This window comes from Lynx rufus, unplaced genomic scaffold (genome assembly GCF_022079265.1).
Source record: "Lynx rufus isolate CCGP_SWC_20201006 ecotype Redwood Valley unplaced genomic scaffold, mLynRuf1.p SCAF_4, whole genome shotgun sequence".
Classification (NCBI taxonomy): domain Eukaryota; kingdom Metazoa; phylum Chordata; class Mammalia; order Carnivora; family Felidae; genus Lynx; species Lynx rufus.
Genome location: NW_025814856.1, coordinates 55,779,794 through 55,802,363, shown reverse-complemented (window position 1 = coordinate 55,802,363; position 22,570 = coordinate 55,779,794). Strand labels below are relative to the sequence as shown.

The 22,570-nt window shown below is 54.6% G+C and overlaps 1 protein-coding gene across 1 annotated transcript in view; it reads left to right on the top strand.

Moving 5' to 3' along the window:
* The first annotated feature begins 3,522 nt into the window (after positions 1 to 3,522).
* Positions 3,523 to 22,570, top strand: part of FBLN2 (fibulin 2) — a 90,031-nt gene continuing 70,983 nt past the window's right edge. The window contains exon 1 of the mRNA XM_047095486.1: positions 3,523 to 3,584. The gene's annotated coding sequence lies outside the window, so the exon portion shown is untranslated. The remainder of the gene's footprint in view (positions 3,585 to 22,570) is intronic.

Sequence of the window (22,570 nt, the reverse complement as noted above, 5' to 3'; positions counted from 1 at the left end):
CGGGCCCATTATTCAAGGAGTGGGCAGCCCCGTGCTGTCTGCACGCAGGTGGGTTGCAGGCTCACGTTGGTTTCGGCTGTGTGCAATTAACACCAACAAATCTTAAAAATAAATTTAGGTTTATTTATTTTTGAAACAGAGAGAGAGAGAGAGAGAGAGAGAGAGAGAGAGAATGAAAGGGGGAGGGGCAGGGGACAGAGGATCCAAAGTGGGCTCTGCGCGGACAGCAGAGAACCCAGTGTCAGGCTCCGAACCCATGAGTGGTGAGATCGTGACCTGAGCCGAAGTCGGTTGCTTAACCGATTGAGCCGCCCAGGTGCTCCAACAACAACATTTAATTGAGGGCTTATCACACGCCGAACTCTGCTCTCCGCATCTTGACTTCAAAACTATCCTATGAAGCAGGAACTATTTTATAGATGAGGGCGCTGAGGCCAGAGGGTTGAAGCCACTTGCTGAACATCACACGGGGATGTGGCTTTAAATTAAGGCCATTTGGCTGCAAGTTCACTGCTCCTAGGCCCTAGGCTATTGTTGTATGGGGGGTGTTATCGTTATTCCCGTTTCTCAGAGAAACGGGAGAGGTGTGGTGACCTGCCTGAGGCCACCCGAGCGAGGACTCCGTCTCATGAAGCCCAGTGAGCCTGAGCCTGAGCCGAGCCTTCTCCTCCCCAGCCCCGCTGGCCAGGGGGTACAGGTGTGCTCCCGGCCTGCGAGCCGCGGCGTCTCGGTGCCCGGGGGGCTGGTCACATTGTCGCTGATGTGAATAACTCCGCTGCCCACTGTGAGCACTATCTGCGCCTTATCGGCCTGGAACTTCCTCCAACCCTGGCGTCTCGGCCAGGCCCCGGGCCCCAAATTCCTGGTGGGTGATGCGCGCTCTGTGTGTGATAACAGCCCTGGCAGGACTCCGAGGAGTCAGCTGCCTTGGCCACATCTGCAGCTCAGATAACAGAGGACGGGCAACGTGTCTCCACTTTATCTTGTGAAAGCTGGCCAGGCCTTGGGTTCCGCCTCTGCTGCAAGGTGAGGCCAAATCTTGGCTCACTGCCTCTCCTCCAGGCCTGGGACCTGTGGGGGGTGGGGGTGGGGGAAGAGGGGGAAGGGAGCCTCGCCAGGGGGCGGTGAGTTAGGGTGCAAGGGAGGCAAGGCCCAGTGCCTTCTATGCCCCAGGACTCCTCCCCTGCTGACAGAAGGAAGGATTCAATCTATCACTCACTCATTAGCTATTTGCTAAACACTCCCTTGGGCTAAGCCCTCTTCACAATACTTTTATTTTTTGATTCACTTAATCCTCCCAATAGCCCCTTGAGATAGGCCCTGTCGTCCTTCTGCTCATTTTACAGTTGAGGAATTCAAGGCCCAGAGAGGTGCAGTAACGGGCTCAAAGTCACACAGCTGGTGAGTGGTGGAGTTCTTAACCGCAGGCTATGCTGCCTACAGTCGCTTTTAAATGAAGAAAAAAAGTCAGCTAGTGACAAGTACTCTGGAGAGTAGAGAGGGTAGACAGTGAGAGAGTGGTAGTTTCCACCTCTGCCGGGGTCTTAGGGTAGTGACGTGGATGAGCCAGTCATGAGGATGCAGGTATGTGCAAAGGCCCTTGGGGAAAAGAAAGCTCCAGCTGGCAAAAGGGCCCAGAGAGCCCAGGGTTAGACAGAAAGCTGGGGCAGGCTGGACCGACGTTCTCAGTTCAGGCTTTGGCCCTCCATCCCCTCCTGGCTCTTCTTTGGTCAGCCCCGTCCTCGCCCCTGGGCACTTCCTGGCTTCATCTCCTCCTGGCCACGTGACCTTGAACAAGCTGCTTCCCTTCTCTCTGCCTTTGCTCTTGGCGGCCTTATCCTTGTCCTGGGCTACAGCGAGAACTCTGGGTGGGGGTGGGGGAGCACGGCTGCTGCCCAGATGGGAGGTGGCAACTGTTGGGCTACCTGTCTCCGGGCAGGTGGAAGACGGTCCTGGAGGTCCTGGTCTGGGCTTAGGGTCCTAGAGGTGTGGCCCTGGGACTGAGAAACACAAGGAGAGCAAGAGATAGAGTCATAGGGAAATGAAGAGACCAAGGAAGAGAGAGTCAGATGGAGAGATAGAGTGGTATGAAAGCAGAGACAGAGACATGGACAGAGACATGGAAAGGAGAGACAAAGTGGGGCAAGAGTGAGAGACCTGAGAGAGAGAGACCCGGCCAAGATAGATGCAGATAGAAGTTGATTCACAGCAACAGAGAGAGAGAGACAGACGGACAGACAGGTAGAGATGACGTGGCCAAGAGAGGACCACAGAGAAAGTTGTGAATGTTCTAAATGCCCCTGAATTGGACACTTTAAAATGGTTAAAATGGCGAATTTTATGCTGTTGTGACTTTTGCCACAATAAAAAGAGAAATCGGGAGACAGAAGATGGCAAAGAGAGGGACAGAGAGGGATGGAAGGACAGAATTCCAGGATCCTGACTCTCTTCGGGGCTGACTGGCCTTTGGGACGCTAGAGAGTGGGAAGGGGCTGGGGGCTTGGGGTCCCTGTGCCAGAGTCCAGGCCTGCAGGGCCCAAAGGCTTGAGGGTCAGTTCTGTTCCACCTGGGCTGTCCTGGGGCTAAATGTGGGACTGGCAGCACCAGATTTTGCTTGTGTGTTTTGGGGATGGGGTTTCGAGCCCTTGGCAGAGAGGAAGTGGGGGGGGGGAGGCTAGCTCAGGGCCAACTGCTGGTCCCCACGGGGCCTCCTGCCAGGCACAGGCTCCTGGTCCGCTCCTAGTCAGACGGGGGATGCCCCACTCTGCCTCAACTCGGGGCATGACAGCCACAGTAACTGACATTTAGTTTCCCTTTTGCAGTGTGTTCACCACCTGTTGGGGCCTGTGGTGTGGGTATGACACCCGGTTCTCCTGGGCTACCCATCACCAGTCGGGGTTAACCCATTCAAGAGATGAGGAGGCTGAGGTCACACCGGGGTCACAGGCAGCTAGCTGGATGCGCCGAGGAAAAGGACAAACCTGGACTGCCCCGAAGCCGGGGCTGGGAACCATCTGCCCAAGGACCTGCGGTAGCAGTGTGGGGGTGCATGCAGGTCAGGCGGAGCGCGGAAGCTCCCAGGGTGGGCAGCAAGGGGGACGGAGAAGCCTGCCTTCTGCCCCTATCACACCGCCTGCCCCTTGGCAGCGTGGTACCCACACCCTCAGGCCCTCCCAGCGTGCCCCGGGTTGCTGAGCCCATCTCCTAGGTGGGAACACTGAGGCCCAGGCTGGCTGAGGAACTCGGAGTTTAGACCGGGCGGGGCAAGAGAGGTGCCGGGCGGGTCGGGTACTCAGGGCTCCGCCGCGGACGCGCTGGGGGCGGGGGGGGGGGGGGCAGTCTCTGGGCGTCGGTTCGCAAGGCTCCGCTCGCCGCCAGAGGCACGGGCTCGGCCCCCTCCCCGGCCCGCGGCGAGACCCCGCCCCGGAGGCGGAGGCAGGGGAGGGGGCCCGGGGCTGGCTGGGGCCGCCCCTCCGCGCCTCCGCCCCGCCCCGCGCCGCGCACAGCCGGGGCTCGCGGCTCTCGACGCGCCGACGGCCGGGCGGACTGACGGACGGGCGGCCAGACGTGCGGAGCGCCCCGCGGTGAGTGCGCGCCGAGCCCCTGCCGCGCGGGGTCCCCACCTCCTCTCCCGCGCCGCGCCCCGCCAGCCCGCCGCTCGCCGCGGTGGCTTGGGGGCCCTCGGACGCCCCGACGGTTCGGCCGCCCCGCGGACGGGCGCCCGGAGCCACGGGGTGTCCACACCCGCCCCGCCGCGGGCTCGCCATCCCGGTCCCGGTCCCATTGGACGGATGCGGGCACTGAGGCCAGCGCCGGGAGGGGGGTGCGGGGGGTCTCGGGGTCCGCGGGCAGGGTCCCCCCAGCCACCCCCCCCTCCCCACCCCCTGTGCTGCCGCCCCTGCCCTCCGCTGCACCCAGCCGGTCACCGCCCCCCAGCCCCAGCATGGCTCCACTCCTTCCCTACGCCCCCTCCCCCTCTCCCCCTGCCCCTCAGGTCCCTCCGTCGTCGGGCACCACCCCCACCGTCAACGCTCACATCGTCAGTTCCCCCCCGCCCGTCACGCTCACTGCCACACAGGCACCCACACCAGTATCCAGGAGTTCCTGCACCCTCTGCCTGGGCGCACCCACCATCCCTCACCCCATCCCCCCAGTCATAAAGTCCCGTGCTCAGGGCTGCCCCCCCTCCCATCTCTCACACACATGATCCGGGTCCTCACACTCATCTCCCACACACGTCGCTCTTGCACACCCATGCCTCATACACACGTGCCTCTCGCTCGGGCGTCTCCCAGACACACACGCCTCTCTCACACAGTTGTGTCTCCGTTCCACGCGTGTGCCTCCCCTAGCACCCATGCGTGTCTGCCACACGTGTGTCTGTCACACAGGCATATCTATCTCACATGTGTCACACACGTGTCTCGCGCGTAGCTGGAGTAACAAACATCCCCGCACGCACTGAGTCTTGCACAGAGTCACAGACGCCGACAACTTCACGGTCCCCCTGTGCCCTGACACTCCCGACTCTAACGGGCACTGCTCTCCTGAGTTTGCTGGGAGCCAGAGTAGGGCTGGGGGGATGTCTCTTGGCTGAGGCTGTCTTGCCCTGGGGCCTGGGAGGCTGTGGGAGCATTGAGAGCCTAGGGAGGGGCCTTCGGGGATGGGCCAGACTCCACCAGCCTGCTCACTCCTTATCAGCCCCTGCATCCTCTCCCCTTCCCCCACCCTGCTCTCCCAAGCAGGGTTGCCCTTTTCTGTCTTTACTGTTACCAGGTGATTGCATTTTGGACTGGTCCAGAGCTGGTGTGAGCCAGCAGGTGTTACCATGGCAAGCCAAACTAAAAAAAGATTTGGGTGCGGGGCATCACCCAGAGCCCCTCGAATGGGGACTGGTCTAGGTCCCTGGCAGAGCAAGCCTCCACAGTGGTCCCAGCGTGGGTTTGCAGCTGAAAGATTGGGGCCCTGAGCCTGCCTCACCTTCCCCACATGCAGATGAGGGTGAAGACCCCCGCCAGGAGGAGGGAGGGACCTGTAAGTGTTGCTCCCTCTACTTTCACCCTCCCCTCCTGCATCCAGAGCTGGGAGATGGGGGAAGTGGGCAGGGAATGGGTGAAATCAAAGAATCTTACTCCGGCTGTGCAAACCTGCCAGCCTTAGCTTTGACTGGCTCTGTGTGTTTTGTTTGGCTCTTACCATGTTGTTATTATTTTTAAATATTTAATTAGTTGCCAGCATTTGCAAATTGGCAGGTTTCACATAAAAGTCCGGATTTCCATCTTCACTTGAAAAATCGCAGTGCCTGGCAGCTCAGGGTCCACGTCCCCCTGCGGTACCCATTGGCTAGGGCTGCCTGCCTTCTGCCCCTGAGGGTGGGAGGGAGCACCATTTGGCCAAAGTCTCCACCAGGCCTGCTTGTACGTTCTCAGCTCCTACCTGCCTTGCACAGGCCTCTGTGTTGGCTGTGCCTGCTGTATAAACTAGGCTGTTTTTGCTGCCTTGCCCACCCTGAAGGGGTCTAGGCTAGTCCACTCACCCATGGCTGGGGAAGCCTTGAGTGAGCCTCATACTTCTTCAGTGCATTGAAAGGCATGCTAGGACCTGGACCGCAAGGCATCTTTGTGGTGATGGCGGGCACTTTCTGCTGGGCTGTGGGGGACAGTGTCCCGGGAGCCCCATGGAAGGGAGGCAATGATCTCAGAGCCAGACCTTGACCATCACATTTCTTCCTAGATCCTGTCATTGATTCTGCAAGGTCACATCCTTACCCTGTTTGACAGATGGGGAAACTGAGGCTTGGAGTTTTCCAGCAGACACATGGTAGAGCTGGGATTTCAACCCAGATTTTCCTGACCCTACAGCCAAGCTCTTTGTCCCCCCTCTCCCCCTCCCCCCAAGGAATCCACAAGAGGAGGGACTTGGGTCTCATCCACCCTGGGCGAATTCCCTGAGTCAGGTCCACGCCTGGCACACGGTAGATGCTTAATAACTGCTTGTGGAATGACCGAGGGAAGTGCAGCTGCTTTCTCTTCAGGGGTCAGGGTAGAGCTAAATTCAGGGCCTAAAGTGAAGATTTCATGCAAACTGACCGACTGCCCAGGTTCCTTTTATCAGCCTGAAAGCTCAGCAGTTTTCAGTGCTTTTTATTTATTTATTTATTAAAAAAAAATTTTTTTTTTCAACGTTTATTTATTTTTGGGACAGAGAGAGACAGAGCATGAACGGGGGAGGGGCAGAGAGAGAGGGAGACACAGAATCGGAAACAGGCTCCAGGCTCTGAGCCGTCAGCCCAGAGCCCGACGCGGGGCTCGAACTCACGGACCGCGAGATCGTGACCTGGCTGAAGTCGGACGCTCAACCGACTGCGCCACCCAGGCGCCCCTTCAGTGCTTTTTAAATTGTACTATTATTTTTTTATTTTATATAGAGAGAGTGAGGCAGGGAGAGGGGCAAGGGCAGAGGGAGAGAGAGACCGAGAGAGAGGGCCGGGGTAGAATGCCAAGCCGGCTCCACGCTCAGGAGCTTGATCCCATGCCTGTGAGATCATGACCTGAGCCAAAATCGAGAGTCGGATGCTCAACTGCCTGAGCCACCCAGGCCCCTCTGCTTTAGTCTTTATGGTCATAGTCTCTGTGACCCCGTGACCACCAGGGTGAAGATTCCTGAGTCTCAAGTCTGTACGGCCTCAGGAGCATCATCGTGTGCTGTGTTGGACGTCAGATTTCACGTTGGTCTTACATGTGGGGGCCGTGGGTGTGAGCATTTTCCTCAGTAAGCCCAGGTCGGCCTTGGTGCCCAAGATGCCTTGCGAGGAGGGACCCAGGTGGGGAACAGGCTCCAGCTCCCGGCTCCCATTCCTTGGGTGGCCTCTCCATGGGTGGCATGGGTGGGGCAGTTGCTGTGTTATTTTAAGACCTAGTTCCCATGCTGTCTCTTGTGAGCACATGTACATGGCTACATTCACGTAAGTGAAGTGCCCTAGTGATGTGCCACCTCCTGGACGTTTGCTGGCCTGACTGAATGAGGACCCGCCCTTCCAGAGTGACTGGGGGTGATGGGCAGCCCTGGCCTCTTCCTCATACTTGCTGAAGGTTGTCTTTCCTGCTGGGCTGTACAAGGTAGTGCAGAGGGCCTGTCCCTCCCTTCTCTGGGCCTCAGTCTTACCTTCTGTAAAGTGGATATCCTCTGATGGCTTCCCGGTGCTCATGGTCCTGAAGTGGGGAGGGGAGGATGGAATCCTGGGTTCTGCTTTCCAGGAGGCATTTGGGTGTAGCCCGCCTCCCGGGCTTCCTGAACTCCGAAGGGCCTCCCCCGGACGAAGGCCTGGCCCCGGGGATGCAGTTCAGTTGTAGCTTGCAACAGGATTCTGGCCGCTGTGCTCCCATGGTCCCATGATCTCTGTGAGGGCTGGCAGGAATAATTCTGTCAGGCGGGAGCTGCTGCAGGAGCTTGGCTCCCCTGGGCCAAGTGCGGGAGTCACATCCTAGGTGAGGCACCTTCCAGGTAGGGACTCACGGTGGACAGTGCGGACATTGTCTTTGCTCCCATGCAGTTTATTTTCTAGTTGGAGGGGTGAGGTGGGGTGAGTCAGGTGACAAATGAATTAGGTTGATTTCAGATGCTGTAGAGAAGTTTAAGTCCGCAGGACAACCAAATCCAGGTGGGCAGGGAGGGTCCTTTGAAGAGAGGATTTCTGAGCTGAGACCAGAGTGGTGAGGGAGAATGCCAGGCAAGGGGCACAGCTAGTGCAAAGGCCCTGAGGTGGGACCTTGCTTGGTGTGTGTGAGGGATGGAAAAGAAGGAGGTGGGAGTGGGTAAGGGAGGGGAGGGAGGGGGCTGAGGAAGTGAAGAAGGGGCAGGGCAGGGAGTTTGAAAGCTACTGAAAAGTTTTGAGGGAAGGAGCAGTGAGATCTGATTTCTGTTTTAAATCATGCCCTCGAGCCATAAGATCAGGAGGCCTGTGCCAGGCCCCGTGCTGGGGTGCAGTTCTCACCCTTGAGAAGCTACGGGCGGGTGGGGGAGACAGGTCTGTGGGCAGACGTTTGAGATCCAGGGTGATGGATGCTGATTAAGTAGATGGTGGCACAGCCTCGCCATGGAATATGATGCAGCTACAAAAAATGAGGATGCTCTCTGTGGAAAGAAAGGTCTTTCAAGATCTGTTAAGAGAGGGGTGCCTGGGTGGCGCAGTCGGTTAAGCGTCCGACTTCAGCCAGGTCATGATCTCGCGGTCCGTGAGTTCGAGCCCCGCGTCAGGCTCTGGGCTGATGGCTCAGAGCCTGGAGCCTGTTTCCGATTCTGTGTCTCCCTCTCTCTGCCCCTCCCCCGTTCATGCTCTGTCTCTCTCTGTCCCAAAAACAAATAAATGTTGAAAAAAAAAATTTAAAAAAGATCTGTTAAGAGAGGAAAACAAGGTGCTGAATGGCATGTAAAGCATACTATTTAAAAAAATTTTTATTAAAAATTTTTATTTTTTAATTTTTAAACAAGTTTTTTAATGTTTATTTATTTTTGGTATATATATATAGAGAGAGACAGAGCGCAAGTGGGGGAGGGGCTGAGAGAGAGAGAGAGAGAGAGACAGAATCTGAAGCAGGCTCTAGGCTCTGAGCTGTCAGCACAGAGCCTGACGTGGGGCTCAAACCTACGAACTGTGAGATCATGACCTGAGCCGAAGTTAGACGCTTGACCAGCTGAGCCACCCAGGTGCCCCTAAAACATGCTACTCTTATGTCAAATAAGAAAAACAAATTCATGGGACACTTGGGTGGCTCAGTCGGGTCAGTGTCTGACTCTTCATTTTGGCTCAGGTCATGATCTTGAGGATTGTGAATTCGAGCCCCATATCGGGCTCTGTGCTGACAGTGTGGAGCCTGCTTGGGATCCTCCGTTTCTCCTTGCTCGTTCTGCCCCTCCTCCCCCCCCCAATAAATGAATAAACTAAAAAAAGAAGAAGAAGAAGAAAGAAATACAAACGCACATTGGCTTGTATGTGCATAAAGAACAAGGTTCACTGGTGTGGTTACCTGGGGGTGGGGGTGGGTCGGAGTGGGCAGGTGGGGGGCTAGGGTGCAAGGGTTAGGTGACACCCCCCATGCTGTGCCTTGTTTATATTTTCTGCTTTTTGAACCATGTGACTGGATTGCCTGCTCAAAACATCAAATTAAAAAGCAGTTGGGCAGTTGGTGGGTGACTGTTGGTTTGTGAATTTTAAGTGGGAGTGTTTGAGGATGGTTTTTAAATTCCCTGCTTTACTGACCTTGTTGTTGAGCAGACGGACTTCTTCCTGGCATGGCATGCAAAAGTTTCCACTGTGATCAAATTAGATGGTAACAGAGTCACTTTTTGCAAAGTTTGGCCAATGGACAAAAGAAAAATCCCACCCTTTTTCTCTCTCCTTGTTTCTTACCCCCTTTTCCTGTGGGTGTGTTTCCTTCTGGTGATGTGACTGCTGGCTCTTCCTGGCGTGGGCACCATGGCATTGACTGTTCAGTCCTGAGACTGTTTCCATAGTCAGCCCCCCCGCCCCGGGCTGGCTACAGGTCCAGAACCGGGGGCAGTCAGGTGCAGGAAATCCCCTGCTTTGGCATCCTGTAGGGTTCAGATTCACAGTCCTGACACCACAGGCTGTGCTCCCATCAGGCCAGTGACTTACCCCACTGAGCCTCAGTTTCCTCCTCTGTAAAATGGGTGTCATATCTCTCTCTGTTAGGGTTAACAGAAGGAGAAAATGAGGTCACTCATTCCTTCATTCAGCAGATATTTCCTGGGCATCCACTGGGTACTGGGTTCTGCTTTAAGTGCTTGGAATAAGTGCCCAAGACAACATCCTCTGCCCCCACAGAACACGTTCTGGCAGGAAACACACACAGGAGACTTACGGGTGCTCACTGTGGTGTCCTGTGCTGGCCGTGCATGCAATGAAGAAATGGCAAAGCTGGTCCAAGCCTGGGAGGTGGGGTAGAGCATCGGAGGAAGCAGGGGAGCAGACACTTTGGGAGGAGTAGTCACAGCAGGTACAAATGACCTGGAGCAGGTGGAGATCAGGACCCCCATGCTCAAGGAGAGCCACTGGTAGGCCAGGTCTGGGGGCCACAGGAGGGCTTTCATTTTTATTCTTGGTGTGACACATTCAATTCAGGGAGGGGTGAGCTCTGAATGAGATTTAAAACTTTTTATTATTATTTTTTAATGTTTATTTGCTTTTGAGAGAGATAGCATGGGGCAGGGGCAGAGAGAGAGGGAGACACAGAATCTGAAGCGGGCTCCAGGCTCTGAGCTGTCAGCACAGAGTATGACACGGGGCTCGAACTCACGAGTAGTGAGACCATAACCTGAGCTGAAGTCATACGCTTAACCGACTGAGCCACCCAGGTTACCCATATTGAGATTTTAAAGTTCTGCACCCCTGGGCTGTTGGGGGAAGACCACTGGGGCCTAGAGCTGGGCCTTATGGGGCAATGGCGAGTAGTGGAATTGTGGTCGTTCTCTGGGAGGGTTAGGAACCATGGCTGAGCATTGCTTTGAACAGCCAGGGAGAGGCTTATGAAGTCAAGGTTCCTGGTCAGTGGCTCCCTAGACATCACGCCAAGGATGTGTGCCCAAGGTTTTGGGGTGCTTGCAGTAGCCTCTGGTGTGGGGTGGCTCAGTGTCCCTCCCATGCTAACCCGAGGGCCCCAGGGATGCACACAGGCAGTTCTGACATGCTTCGGTCAGGGCTGTCCTGAAGGATAGCCTAGAGGTCATGAGAGCCAGAGAGGCACCTAGCTGAGTCTGGCAGTGGTCCGGGAGGGCTTCCTGGAGGAGGTGATACAGGCACTGTGATGTGAAGGTAAAAGGGTGAGAGAGAGACAAGGACGGGAGAAAACCCAGCGTGTCTTGGAGAAGGGCAGGTGGGAAGTACGGGTGTGCTGGTGGACTAGACTCCGACAATGGAGCACCTCACATCCTGGTCTGTGAACTGGAGCTGGGCAGCCTTGGGGCATTTCTTAGAAGAGGATGGACGTGGCCAAAGCATTAGACGGTCCCTCTGGCAGCCCAAGCACGAGGGTGGGACCGGAGGGGGTAAAATGGTAGGTGGAAGTCCTGTGAGAGTGACAGGGCAGGGAAACTGAGGCTCAGAGAGGGGCATGCCTGCCTGTAGTCACACGGCAAGTGGGGAGGAGGAACGGAGCGGGAGCCAGGTCTGTCCGCCTCTGGGTCCTGCTCCGGATGGCCTGCCCTTTCATTACAGGCACGGCTGGCACGCACTGCTCATTCTCCTGCTCCAGTCGGGTCCCTTCCCGGGGCCCCTGTCAGGTCAGGGCATGCGTCATTTTGCACCATTGTCCTCACGGTTATTGGAATTTGGAAACACTGCAAAAATGCCTCTGTCTTCTCATATATGGAGATTGTTGCAAAGAAAGTGCTGGTTTGGGGAAAGGTTATTTCCTTCCTTGAGGGTGGGGAGCCTAGCTTTTCTGGTGGGGGGGATGCTGCGTTGTAGGCCAGAGTGACCCCACCCAGGTCACAGTGCTCGTGAGGAAGTGGGCCGCCTGCCCGCCCGGGGCTGGGAGACTTGGCCGGGCCCAGAGGGTGGGGGGCAGGGGCAGTGCACACCGTTGCTCCTGGGGAGTGGGACGGCCGCCTGTGGCCACCGGAGGCTTCTTGCCTTCAGGCAGACCCTGGCCTCCTGGGCCTTTAATCTCACCTCCTAGGGTTTCAGTTTCCTCATCCTGGCTCTGCTGTTTGATGCCCAGGAGTGGCCTGAAATGTGGGAAGAGGGCCTGACGTGTGGAGTGACGGTGGGGTGAGGGCTTTGCCAGGCCAGGGAAGCAAGGAGGGTGCTGGCACACGTCCCACGATCCTGGATAATGAGGGCCGTGTCTCCCAGCCTCAGCTTCTCCATCTGTGAAGTGGGCCTGGTGCTCGTGGCCTGCCTAGTAGCCTGAGTGTGCAGACTGCAGGACATGTGGAAAGCCCCAAGCACGGCTCTTGGTAGGTACACAGTGCTTCTCTGATGCGTGCTAGCTAGGCTCTTTGAGTGCCATGACCCCATTCTCCTGTCTTGTGTCTCTATATTCTGATCACTGAGACGCCATGGTCTGCGTAGGGGCCAGCCCTTGGCCTTGTGGTCAGGACACATCAGTTATTATTATTTTTTTAATTTTTATTTATTTTTCAGAGAGGGAGAGAGGGAGGGAGAGAATCCCACGCAGGCTCCATGCTTTCAGCACAGAGCCCAACACAGGGTTTGAACTCACGAACCATGAGATCATGACCTGAGCCAAAATCAAGAGTCAGACACTTTGGGGCGCCTGGGTGGCTCAGTTGGTTAAGCATCCAACTTCGGCTCAGGTCATGATCTCGAGGTCTGTGAGTTCAAGCCCTGCGTCAGGCTCTGTGCTGACAGCTCAGGGCCTGGAACCTGCTTCGGATTCCGTGTCTCCCACTCTCTCTGTTCCTCCCCCACTCTCACTCTGTGGCTCTCTCTCTCTCTCAAAAATAAATAAACATTAAAAAAAATTTTAAGAGTCAGACACTTAACCAACTGAACCACTCAGGTGTCCCCAGGACACATCAGGCCTTGATGAGCCTCCCAGAGCTCTTTCCTCAGCCTGGGTCTCCCATCCTGGCCCTGAATTCCCAGCTGTGTCTTCCGTCCCTAAGTGAGCTCTAGGTGACCCAGAAAATTCTGTTCTTCTCCTGTCTCCTCACAATGAAAATACAACATTAAAAATACTGTGGTAGAGAACTCTCAGGACCCCTGAGAACACCTCCCCAGCCCCCAAAGAGTCTGTAGCCTGAGTCCTAGGGACCAGGGAAGGAGTCTGAGCAGGAGAGCACAGCCGGCTGGGAATGCATGGGACAGGCACAGTGGGACAGGATCTCGGAGGACCAGGGCAGCACAAGGGGTCAAGGCATGGGTGGGCTTGACCTGTGCCAACTCCTCAAAGACACAGACACACTGTACCTTCCTTGACCCCCTGCAGGCATGTGCGCATACACACGTGCGGGCGCACACACACACACACACACACACACACACACACACGACCACAGCTCTTCACTGTGGTTTCCGCGTCAGCCTTCCTGGTCCTCGGGAGCTGAGAGATTAGCTGTCCTCGTGGTGGTTTGGTGCTGTCTGAGCATCTCAGTGTCCCTTATCTGCTCCCCTGGCATGTCCTCAGAGCGGATTCCTTCAAATGTTGTCTGACCATCGGCACCCCAGGGTCTCTGGCTGCTGTTGTCTGATTACAGGGGCTGATGAAGGCAGGCCCCGTAGGGGGCCTTGTGTCCTTTCTTGGGGAAAAAGCCAGTGGGTATCGGCTTCCTCTTCTGATAAAGGGATGATTAGCATAATACTAGCACATTTTCTGCCGTATCTCCCAACCTCCTGTGCCTTGATGTTATACATAGTATATTTTTATTCTTTACTTATTCTTAATTTTTTTTAAAAAATGTTTATTTTTGAGAGAGAGAGAGACAGACAGACAGAGTGTGAGCAGGGGAGGGGCAGAGAGAGAGGGAAACACAGAATCCGAAGCAGGCCCCAGGCTCTGAGCTGTCAGCACAGAGCCTGATGAAGGGGCTCAAGCCCATCAACTGTGAGATCATGGCCTGAGCTGAAGTCAGGCGCTTAACTGACTGAGCCACCCGGGCGCCCCATAGTATCTTTTTAAAAATCCTTCCCCTGTTAAATTTATTTAAAAGGAGATCTTTTGTCACAACAGTAGACAAAAAAATCAGACTTGCCCTAAATCAGCAATACCCATGAAAATGCAGGTAACAGCCTCCGAGCAGGACTTCGGGTCCTATAGCTGCTTCTGTTCCCTGCCTCAGCCTGCGGCTGTGGGACCCGCCCTTTCTTGGTACAGAGGAAGGTTGGCAAGTGTCAGGGAGATGTTCTCTGTGAAAGAGAATGAGGAGGGGGATAATTACTGTCCCCAGGCCTCCGTGACCCCGGCTTTGTGCCTGAGATCTGACCTCACCCTGCACGGTCTTCTGTAGCCCCACTTGGACAGACCCCTCTAGCTGGTCATGCCGCACCTCTCGTCTGCTGGGGACCCCCCTCCCACTTTCTGGGCGCTTGTTGGCATGTTTCCTGCTGGGCAGGGCTGTGAGAGGAGGCTGCAGTCCCTCCAGCAGGGATGTCTTCTCTGAGACCAAGTCCCTGGTTCTCAGGCGGGGGGGGGGGGGGCGTGGGGAGCCTTCCCTGAGGCGTCGGGTGGCCCAGGGTCCATGCCAAGGGGGTAAGGGGCTGGGGCCTTAGGGCCAGGGCTCCAGCGCTGAGGAAAGAGGTTGATGGTACCTGGTGAGGTGAGGCTGGGCCCAGTCTTTGGGTGACATGGGGAATTTAGGCCTGCCTAGGCAGCAAAGTGCCTCGCAGGCGGTGAAGTGCAGTGAGCGGATGCCATTAACGTTCCTTCTCATGGATAATGCCAGTAACACGCACAGCAATGGCCGGTGAGCCCTTAGTTAGCCACGTGCCCTGGCGTGAGGGAAAGTCCTGCCCTACTCCCCTCACCCCTGCAACTTGTTTTCTTGAACGGAGTGGCTGACCTTACCCCCTGACAAGGGAGACAGACTAGTTTACTGGAGTGCTGGCCGTGGAGAGGATATGGTGACGTCAGTTGCCTGTGCCTGAAATGCCCCACTGTGACCCCAAGGCAAGACATGCCTGACCCAGGTGTGCTCCCTTGGAATGGCTGTGGCTTCCTGTGCATGGGCTGGGAGCAGCGACCCTCCCTCGGTTCCAGACCTCGGGAGTCTCACGGGGGTGGTAGGGCCTGAGCGTAAGGCACGGTGGCCCCGCCACGCCCTGGACTCTGTCCCTCAGGATGGTTTCCCCGTTCCTGGCTTCCGAGGGGGCCTATGTGTTGTGGGGTGAGGGATTTCTCCTCCATGTGGAGTTCGCTTGAGGCCTCTCAGGAGGAGCAGAGGGCTCCGCTGCATTGTCAGGAAAGACTAGGGACCTACTGGCCCCAGAAGGCTGCAGCTAGGGACCCCGATGCCGCCAAGCCTGCCTGACACCCCAACTTCGTTTTGTCTCTGCTTTTCTCTGTGCGCCTGGTTGGTTCTCTCCAATTGACTGAAACGTGCCTGCCCTCAGCTTGGAGGCCTCCTGGCTCACAGTCTCTTCCACCGGATGGTCCGTGTGTTCCTTTAGTTCCAGTTCAGAGTCCCGGGGAAGAGCCCTGATTGGCCTAGCTTGGGCGAAACTTCCACCCCTGGCCAATGGGCTGCGGCCAGCGGTGGGGTCGTGATATTGACATGGCTCTCTGGGCTGTCTCCAGACGGTCCCTGAGAACGGGCCCTGAGTGGAGCAGACTGCTAGTGCCAGAGGGGCCTATGGCAGGGACCAAGTTTACTAATTCCAGAAACAAACATCCTTGGAGTCATGTCAGCAGCAGACAACACGGTTGCTAGTCTGACTTTCTCATCATAAATGTCAGGATTATTTTGATCATAGGTGAGAGAAAGTATCACATAAACAAAAAAGTCATGGAATGGGGACACCTGTGTGGCTCAGTCAGTTAAGCGTCTGACTCTTGATTTCAGCTCAGGTCGCGATCTCACAGTTTATGAGATTGAGCTCCAGGTTGGGTTCCATGCTGACAGTGTGGGGCCTGCTTCTGATTTTCTCTCTTTCTCTCTCTCTCTGCCTCTCCCACGCTTATTATGCTCGCTGTCTCCCAAAATAAATAAACTTAAAAAAGAAAAGTCATGGAATGAAAAGTACAGGGTGTAGTTTCAGGCTTGGCTGTATCCAGGGGCTCTAAAGATGCCCTTAGGACTGTGTCTCCATCCTCCATGCTGTGTTATTCTCAGGCAGGCTCACCCATGTGGCAGTCAGGTGGCCTGGCAGCTCTGGGATCATGTGGTCCACGTAGCCCGAGAGAGGATGGCTCCCCAGAGGGAAATTGGGGTTCTCTTGCCAGGAGAAAAGGGTGGGAATCCCCACAGCATCATTGGATTGCTCTGTATAAATGGCCTACACTTTTTTTCCCCATTCCTATCTCACTTGGCGGGCCCATCTGGGCTAGACCTTCATTAAATAGGGAGTTGAGAGAGGGGGTGGGGGCTGTGGGGTCTTGGCCTCCAACCCAACCACACTTACCCCGTGGTGAGGATGTGGGCAGAGTCCGTTACTCTCCGAGGGTTTGGTCTAATCCTCTTGTTCACATCCTTCTTGTCCGTGAACCCTGTGAAGATTCAGGCACTCCACGTACAGAGTGCAGGGGGGTCAAAAGAAGCATCTGTGAACTCTGAGGAAAGCTTTCTCAGAGGAGGGGATGGTGAGGGGTTGGGATGAATAGGAGTTTGCTAAGAGGAAGAAGGATGTGCCTGGCAGAGGGAACCGAGGAAACGGGCAGATTTGAGGAGGTGTGACAGATTTAGAGTAGCTGGGAACAGTAATTTTTAAAAATATTGAGCATGTATTGAGTGCCTGTTGTTTGCCAGGCACAGTGCTAGGGTCTCTACATCATCTCCTTGAGTCCCTTCCCTACCCCCCATCCCCCACTGCCCGTGTTGCTGAGAGGCTGCTTTGATTGGGCCCATGTGCAGATGGCTTCTCAGAGGGTCACACACTGGAGTGGCCCAGCAGCCTGGGCGAGTCCAGAGCTCGGTCCTGCTTGCTGTCTGTCTGTGCTGTGGCGGGGCGGCTGATGGCACCAGGGGGCCCAACGGTTATGCCGCAGCCTGGGCCAGAACCCACCATTTGCTGCACACTGCCGCCCCACTGGCAGCCCTGAGAAATTCCTGAATTTCAGGGCCGTGCAAATAAATAGGGGCTCTGGGCACAGCAGAGGCCGGAGGGAGTCACAGAGTTTCCCCGGCTGGTGCCTCCTTCGAGATGCCGCGGCAGCCAAGGGAGCCTGGGGCTGTTGTGGGCCGGCCCTGCCTGCTTGTCTCCATCATCTCTTCCTCCTGTCTGTCTGTGTCTTGTCTGTGTGTCTCCTTGGCTTTTGGTCTTTGCTGCTCTCTGTCTGCCTTTCTGTCTCATCTCTTTCTGCCTGTCCCTTTACACTCCACCCCTGCCTTTCATGGAGTCATGAGGCTCAAAGAGCACACATGAGGAAAGGGATTCTGTATAAAGGGTGGGTGTGCACCTGCGGTTATGGTGGGGGGCTCCCAGCTTGGGCCGTGACTCTCCAGGTGACCTCAGGCAAGCTTTTGCCAATTTCAAAAACCCTTCTTGCGGGGGGAGCGCCTGGGTGGCTCAATGAGTTGAGTGTCCAACTTCGGCTCAGGTCATGATCTCACGGTCTGTGAGTTCGAGCCCCCCGTCGGGCTCTGTGCTGACAGTTCAGAGCCTGCAGCCTGCTTCATATTCTGTGTCTCCCTCTTTTTCTGCCCCTCCCTGACTCATCCACTCCTTCTCTCCCTCTCTCTCTCTCTAAAATAAATAAACACTTAAAAAAAAAAAAAGACCCTTCTGGGATGAGTGTTGGGAACACTCACGTTTATAAGTCATCCTGTGTCTTCTGTCAGTCCTTTTCTGGGGCCATACACACTAATTAATTAATCTACCCACCCACCCAAAGCATTTTGAGCACCTGCTGTGGCCTAGACCCTGGGTCAAGGCTGAACATGAGGGCAGGATTCCTGCCTCAGAATCACAGTCCAGTTGGGGAGACCAGCAGGTGGACACATCAGTGTAAGATGTCAGCTCCTAAGTATGGGTAAGGAAACTTCCAGTCTTGGCATTCCATCTGGTTAGGTGGGGGATAGGATCTCTGAAATGCAGTTGATGGCAGAATGAGCCTGTCCAGGACAGCGTGTGGTGATGTCAGCAGGGCTGTCTACACTGGGGCTAGAGAAGTGATGTAGGACCGGATGGGCTCTGTTGGAGCTCTGAACAAGGTGGGGGGCCAGGGATGTGGCAGGGAGCAGGAAGCAAGTCCCTGGGGTGTTGAATAGACAGCGTGATCTGGGCCAAGGGGAGGGGGCAAAGGTAAGGAGAAGGGAATGGTCAGGAGCCTTGGGGAGCAGTGACCCACTGCCTGGGGCTGGAGAAGGGGAAGATGGCCCAGCACGTGTGGAGTGTCTGTGTGTGTGTGTGTGTGTGTGTGTGTGTGTGTGCAAACGTACACATGCACACATCCTCGTGTATTCTCTCCCACTGGCCTACCACAGTGCCTAAAATCCCACCTCTGTGTTCCTATGGGAAAAGCATTAAATTCCCCCAAGGCCAGTTTATTTTCTGGGGGGGGGGGATGGGTGAATCCATTTCCATAGGAGCCTGGAGGTGTTCCTTTTTACCAGAAGGAGCTGACTAGTCTCAGAGCTTTTAATTGCAAAATGTCAAATTTTATTGAATTTTTTTCCCCAGCATCTAGTGAGATGATCCTTTAGGATTTTTCTTTTATTGAACTGCATTGATTTTTTAATATTGAACTACCCTTGCATTCCTGAGGTAACGCCGTTTGGGCACAATATATTATTATCCCCATAATATGCTGCTGGATTCAATTTTCTGGTATTTTATTTAGGACTTGGCAGCTAGATTCATAAGTGAAACTGGCCTATACTTCTCTCTTCTTATAGTATCCACGTCTGGTTTTGGTATCAGGATTTTCCTAGTCTTACAAAATGAGAGAAGGCCACCCCTTTTCTTTTTCTAGGCCCTGGAACAATTTTATTTTAATAGGATGGAAATTATTGTCAGCTCTGACTATGCCATGCCTAGGGCTAGACTCTGCACATAATTCTTTGTTTTAGCACACAGCACCCTGTAGGGAGAGCATGATGCTTCTCATTTAACAGATGGGGAAAATGAGGCTCAGCTTCTGGTCTGTGGTCACACAGTGGGAATCTGCTCAGCTAGGCTGTGAATGTAGGACAATGCGACGCTGGGGCCTATGCTTCTGAGCTATTCACCGTGGCCAAGAATTGTCTGAGATGCTGGCCTATAGGGGAGCCTTTGGCCTTGTTCTAGGGTTTTCTGGGGGGTCTGGGAAGAGCACTGATTGAGCATCAGGAGAACTTACCTGTCTGCTGCCCGACCACCTGTGTACCCACCTACCATTCATGCCTCCACTTGTCCACTGATCCATTGCCTGCCTGGTCATCGAGTCGTGCCTCAGCCATTCATTCCCACACTGATACACCCACCCATTAACCCACCTTCCCCTCCGTCTGTCCTCTGTGTGCCATCCATTCACCCACCCATGTATCTATGATCTGTCCACCATCGGTCTGTTCACCCATCCATCTCTTCATCAACTCTCTATCTACGTACCATTTCACTTACCCATCCACTAATCCACCTTCTCATCCATCCATCTTCCACCTGCTACCCACTCATCAGCCACTCACCACCCATCCATCCATCCATCCATCCATCCACCCACCCATTCACCCATCCACCCACCCATCCACCCATCCATCTACCCATCCACCCACACATCTACCCATCCATCCATCCATCCATCATCCATCCATCCACCCACCTACCCACCCAGCCATCCACTTGTCCATCTATCTACAAGGCTTAGCCTTAAAGTAGGAGCTGGGATTTTAGTCTTCAGAGATTCATAACAGAGGGCACCCTGGTCTGGGACATCGATATAAGCAAAGATGAGGGGTTGGGAACCAGAGTTTCCAGTTTATCAAGAATTGGGTGAATGGAAGACAGCAGAGGGAAATGGGCTTGGAAGATAGGTGGGGCTAGATGGTGATGGACTTTGAATGCCACCCTTAGGGGTTTTCACTTTATTCCTGGGCCAGGGGTCTTCAACCAGGGGTCTGTGAGACACCTAAAATGATACACAGAAGTTTTTGGTATTTGCCCGTTTTTCTGTTAAGACTCTCAATTGCAAGTGACAGAAAACCTGGTCCCGGTTAGCTTAACACGCTGGGTTCCTGTCAGTTTTTCAATTAGGCGTGGCTGGGTCCAGGTTCTCGACAGCTATCACTGTTTCTGTTTTCCCCACCTTTTGGGTTTTTCTTGTTTGGGTGTTGGTGCCATCCTCCACCTGAGGATGAGATGGCTTCAGGGATCCTGGACATTAAATCACTTCATGTCCAGTCCAGTGGGAAAGAGAGAGACCACTTGCCCCAAATCTCACCTGTATTGGGTCTCTTGGACTCGTGCTGGCCTGGTGTCCGGGTCTGAATTCCGCATGTCGTGACAGGAATAGGAAACCCTGATAGTGGGGGACGGGGGGGGGTGTGTGGATGCCAGAATGAAGCCCCCAGGCTGCTCTTGGAAGGCAGGTAAATGTACAATGGGATGGTCAGAAACCACCCCCTGTCCACTACCAAGCTTTGCTCACATTTTCCCTTTCATTGGTGGAGGGTGGTGTATTATGCATAGCTTTTCCTGGGTTCTCCAAGGGAACCATTCAGGATGTTGAGCAGGGGTGTGAGGAGATCTGACGAAAAGCCTCCTGAGGCTGGGACAGGGCGGGCTGGGTGGAAGATGCCTGGATCTCCCGGAGAGAGGGAGAGGTCAAGGGTGTGACACTGCCCATCCGTCTGGGGCCGGGTGGAGGGCGTTGGACGCCAGGTGGGGAGAGCAGTGAGCTCAGTGTGGCTGTGGGCAGGCCCATTTCTCATCGCTCCTCTCTGGGAGCATTTCCTCTTTCCAGAGTTGTGACTTGTGGGGAAGGAAAATAGCAGCTCCCTCCCAGTGCCAAAAGCAACATTTTCTTTCCTCAAAGGTTGATTATAAGTCACGGACATTCATCTTTGTAATTTTTCACCTGCTTATGTTGGTAATGAGATTAGTGATTATATACACAGGGTCAGCTCTCGCTCAGCCTGTAAGGAGCTTTTTATTCATTTCCTTTTTTTTTCTTTCTTTTTTTTTTTTTAAAGGGAGGAGAGGGTAGGGAGGGGAAACTACCCTGGCTGTTCTATTTGAAGGATGATTTTTCACAGTGTTTTCATGAGCTCACCCCTTTGGCCATCCCCAAGGGCCAGTGAGCATGTGAGGACACAAGGCTCCCTGCCCCTCTCTATGGCCCCCCCGGGGCCCTGATGTTCCTCAGCACTCTGCACCCAGCTCAGAGATGCGGTGTCCCCCTGCACGCTGTCCCCAGCTCCTCCCACCTCCTCGGGGATTTCAGGCCACTGACCTGTGCCTTCAGCCTTGCCTGGCTGTCCGCTGGCACACGCCCGCTGAGGCTCTCCCAGACCCCCACCTCCCGGACAAACCCTTGGCCCTGTAACCCTTCTCCTCATGGCCAGCCCTGTCTTCTTGCAAAGGACGCCAGCAATTATAAAGACTTTCTCCCACAAGGAAATAAAGGAAAATAAGACTGCAAAGACAGAAGCCAAACGTGATCACTTTTCTTTTGGTAATTTGTGACTGTTTTTCACACACACCCCCCCCCCCTCCTTCCCATGTCTCTGCCAACACCCTCTCTCGCTCTTGTTTTCTTTTCCGGGGCTACTATAATTGGCCCTTTTTTCTTTTCTTTAAAAAAACTCTTTTATTGTGAAAAAGCACACATACAAAGAAAGTACATAAAAGTCAGCGTACCTTTGAACAAGCCCTCGAGTAACCACTACCTGGGTGAATCGAGAGGACCCCCGCCCACCCCCAGGAGCTCCTCTGGCCCTTCCCTGTCTCCCTCCCCTAACCAGGTACCCCCCCACCAGACTTTTATGGTGACCATTCTAACTTGGCTTTTCAGTTCTGCCTCCTATATTTGCATTCCCTGTATGATGTTCAGATTTTACCTGGTTTTGGACCTTACAGACTGGAATCTTCCTCAGGCTCCTTGAAAAGGATGTCTGCAGTTCCCTCTTGAATTCTCAGTGTGCTGGACGCAGTGCTGGTCCCACCACCCTGTTGGAACAGTGTCTGCTAAATGCACTAGATGCTTTGCTGAGTTCTCTGGGGGGCACTGCACCTGGGGGACTGGTGGACCTCCTCTTCAGAGCTTCTCTGTTTTTTCAGTTTCACATCGCTTCCTCCACCTTTTCTCCTTTTGCTGCTCACCTCGCCATGTCCTGCTCTCTTCTTTGTTCCTTGCATATCAGCCACAGCGTGTCAGGCTGGTTCCTGCCTCAAGGCCTTTGCACATACTGTTACCTCTGCTGAGATGCCATTTCCCAGATCTTTGCATGGCCACCACATTTTTGCCAGGCAAGTCTCAGCTGAGATGTCGCCTCTTACATGAGGTTGGTTACTCTGACCACTCTTGCCAAAGAAGGGTCCCGGTCCCTGTTCTAAACAATGCCCGTATTATCTTCTTATTTATTTGTTCCTTGTCTTTTCCCTCCACCAGGACATTGGCCCCATTTGCTGGTTTTGTTTTCTGCCACATTCCAGTACCTATAATAGGAGCTGGGAGGTAGCAAGTGTGTGATAAATATCTACAAGCTAAAGGACTCTGGCTGTATTCCCTTAGCTGGACAGACCTGGGTTCAAACCCCCATGCCACCTTTTACTGGTGATCTGACCTTCCCTGGAAACTGTGGGGCCAGGGTTTGGCATTGTGTTGGCACTGAGGAAGTGATCGTTGAATATGAACCTAGCCAGCAGCTAAAATCCCCGCTAATATTTTGTGCCAAGAACAAGTTTATTTTTCTCGATGAACTAGATGACTTCCTCTGATCAGACAAGGAGCATTGG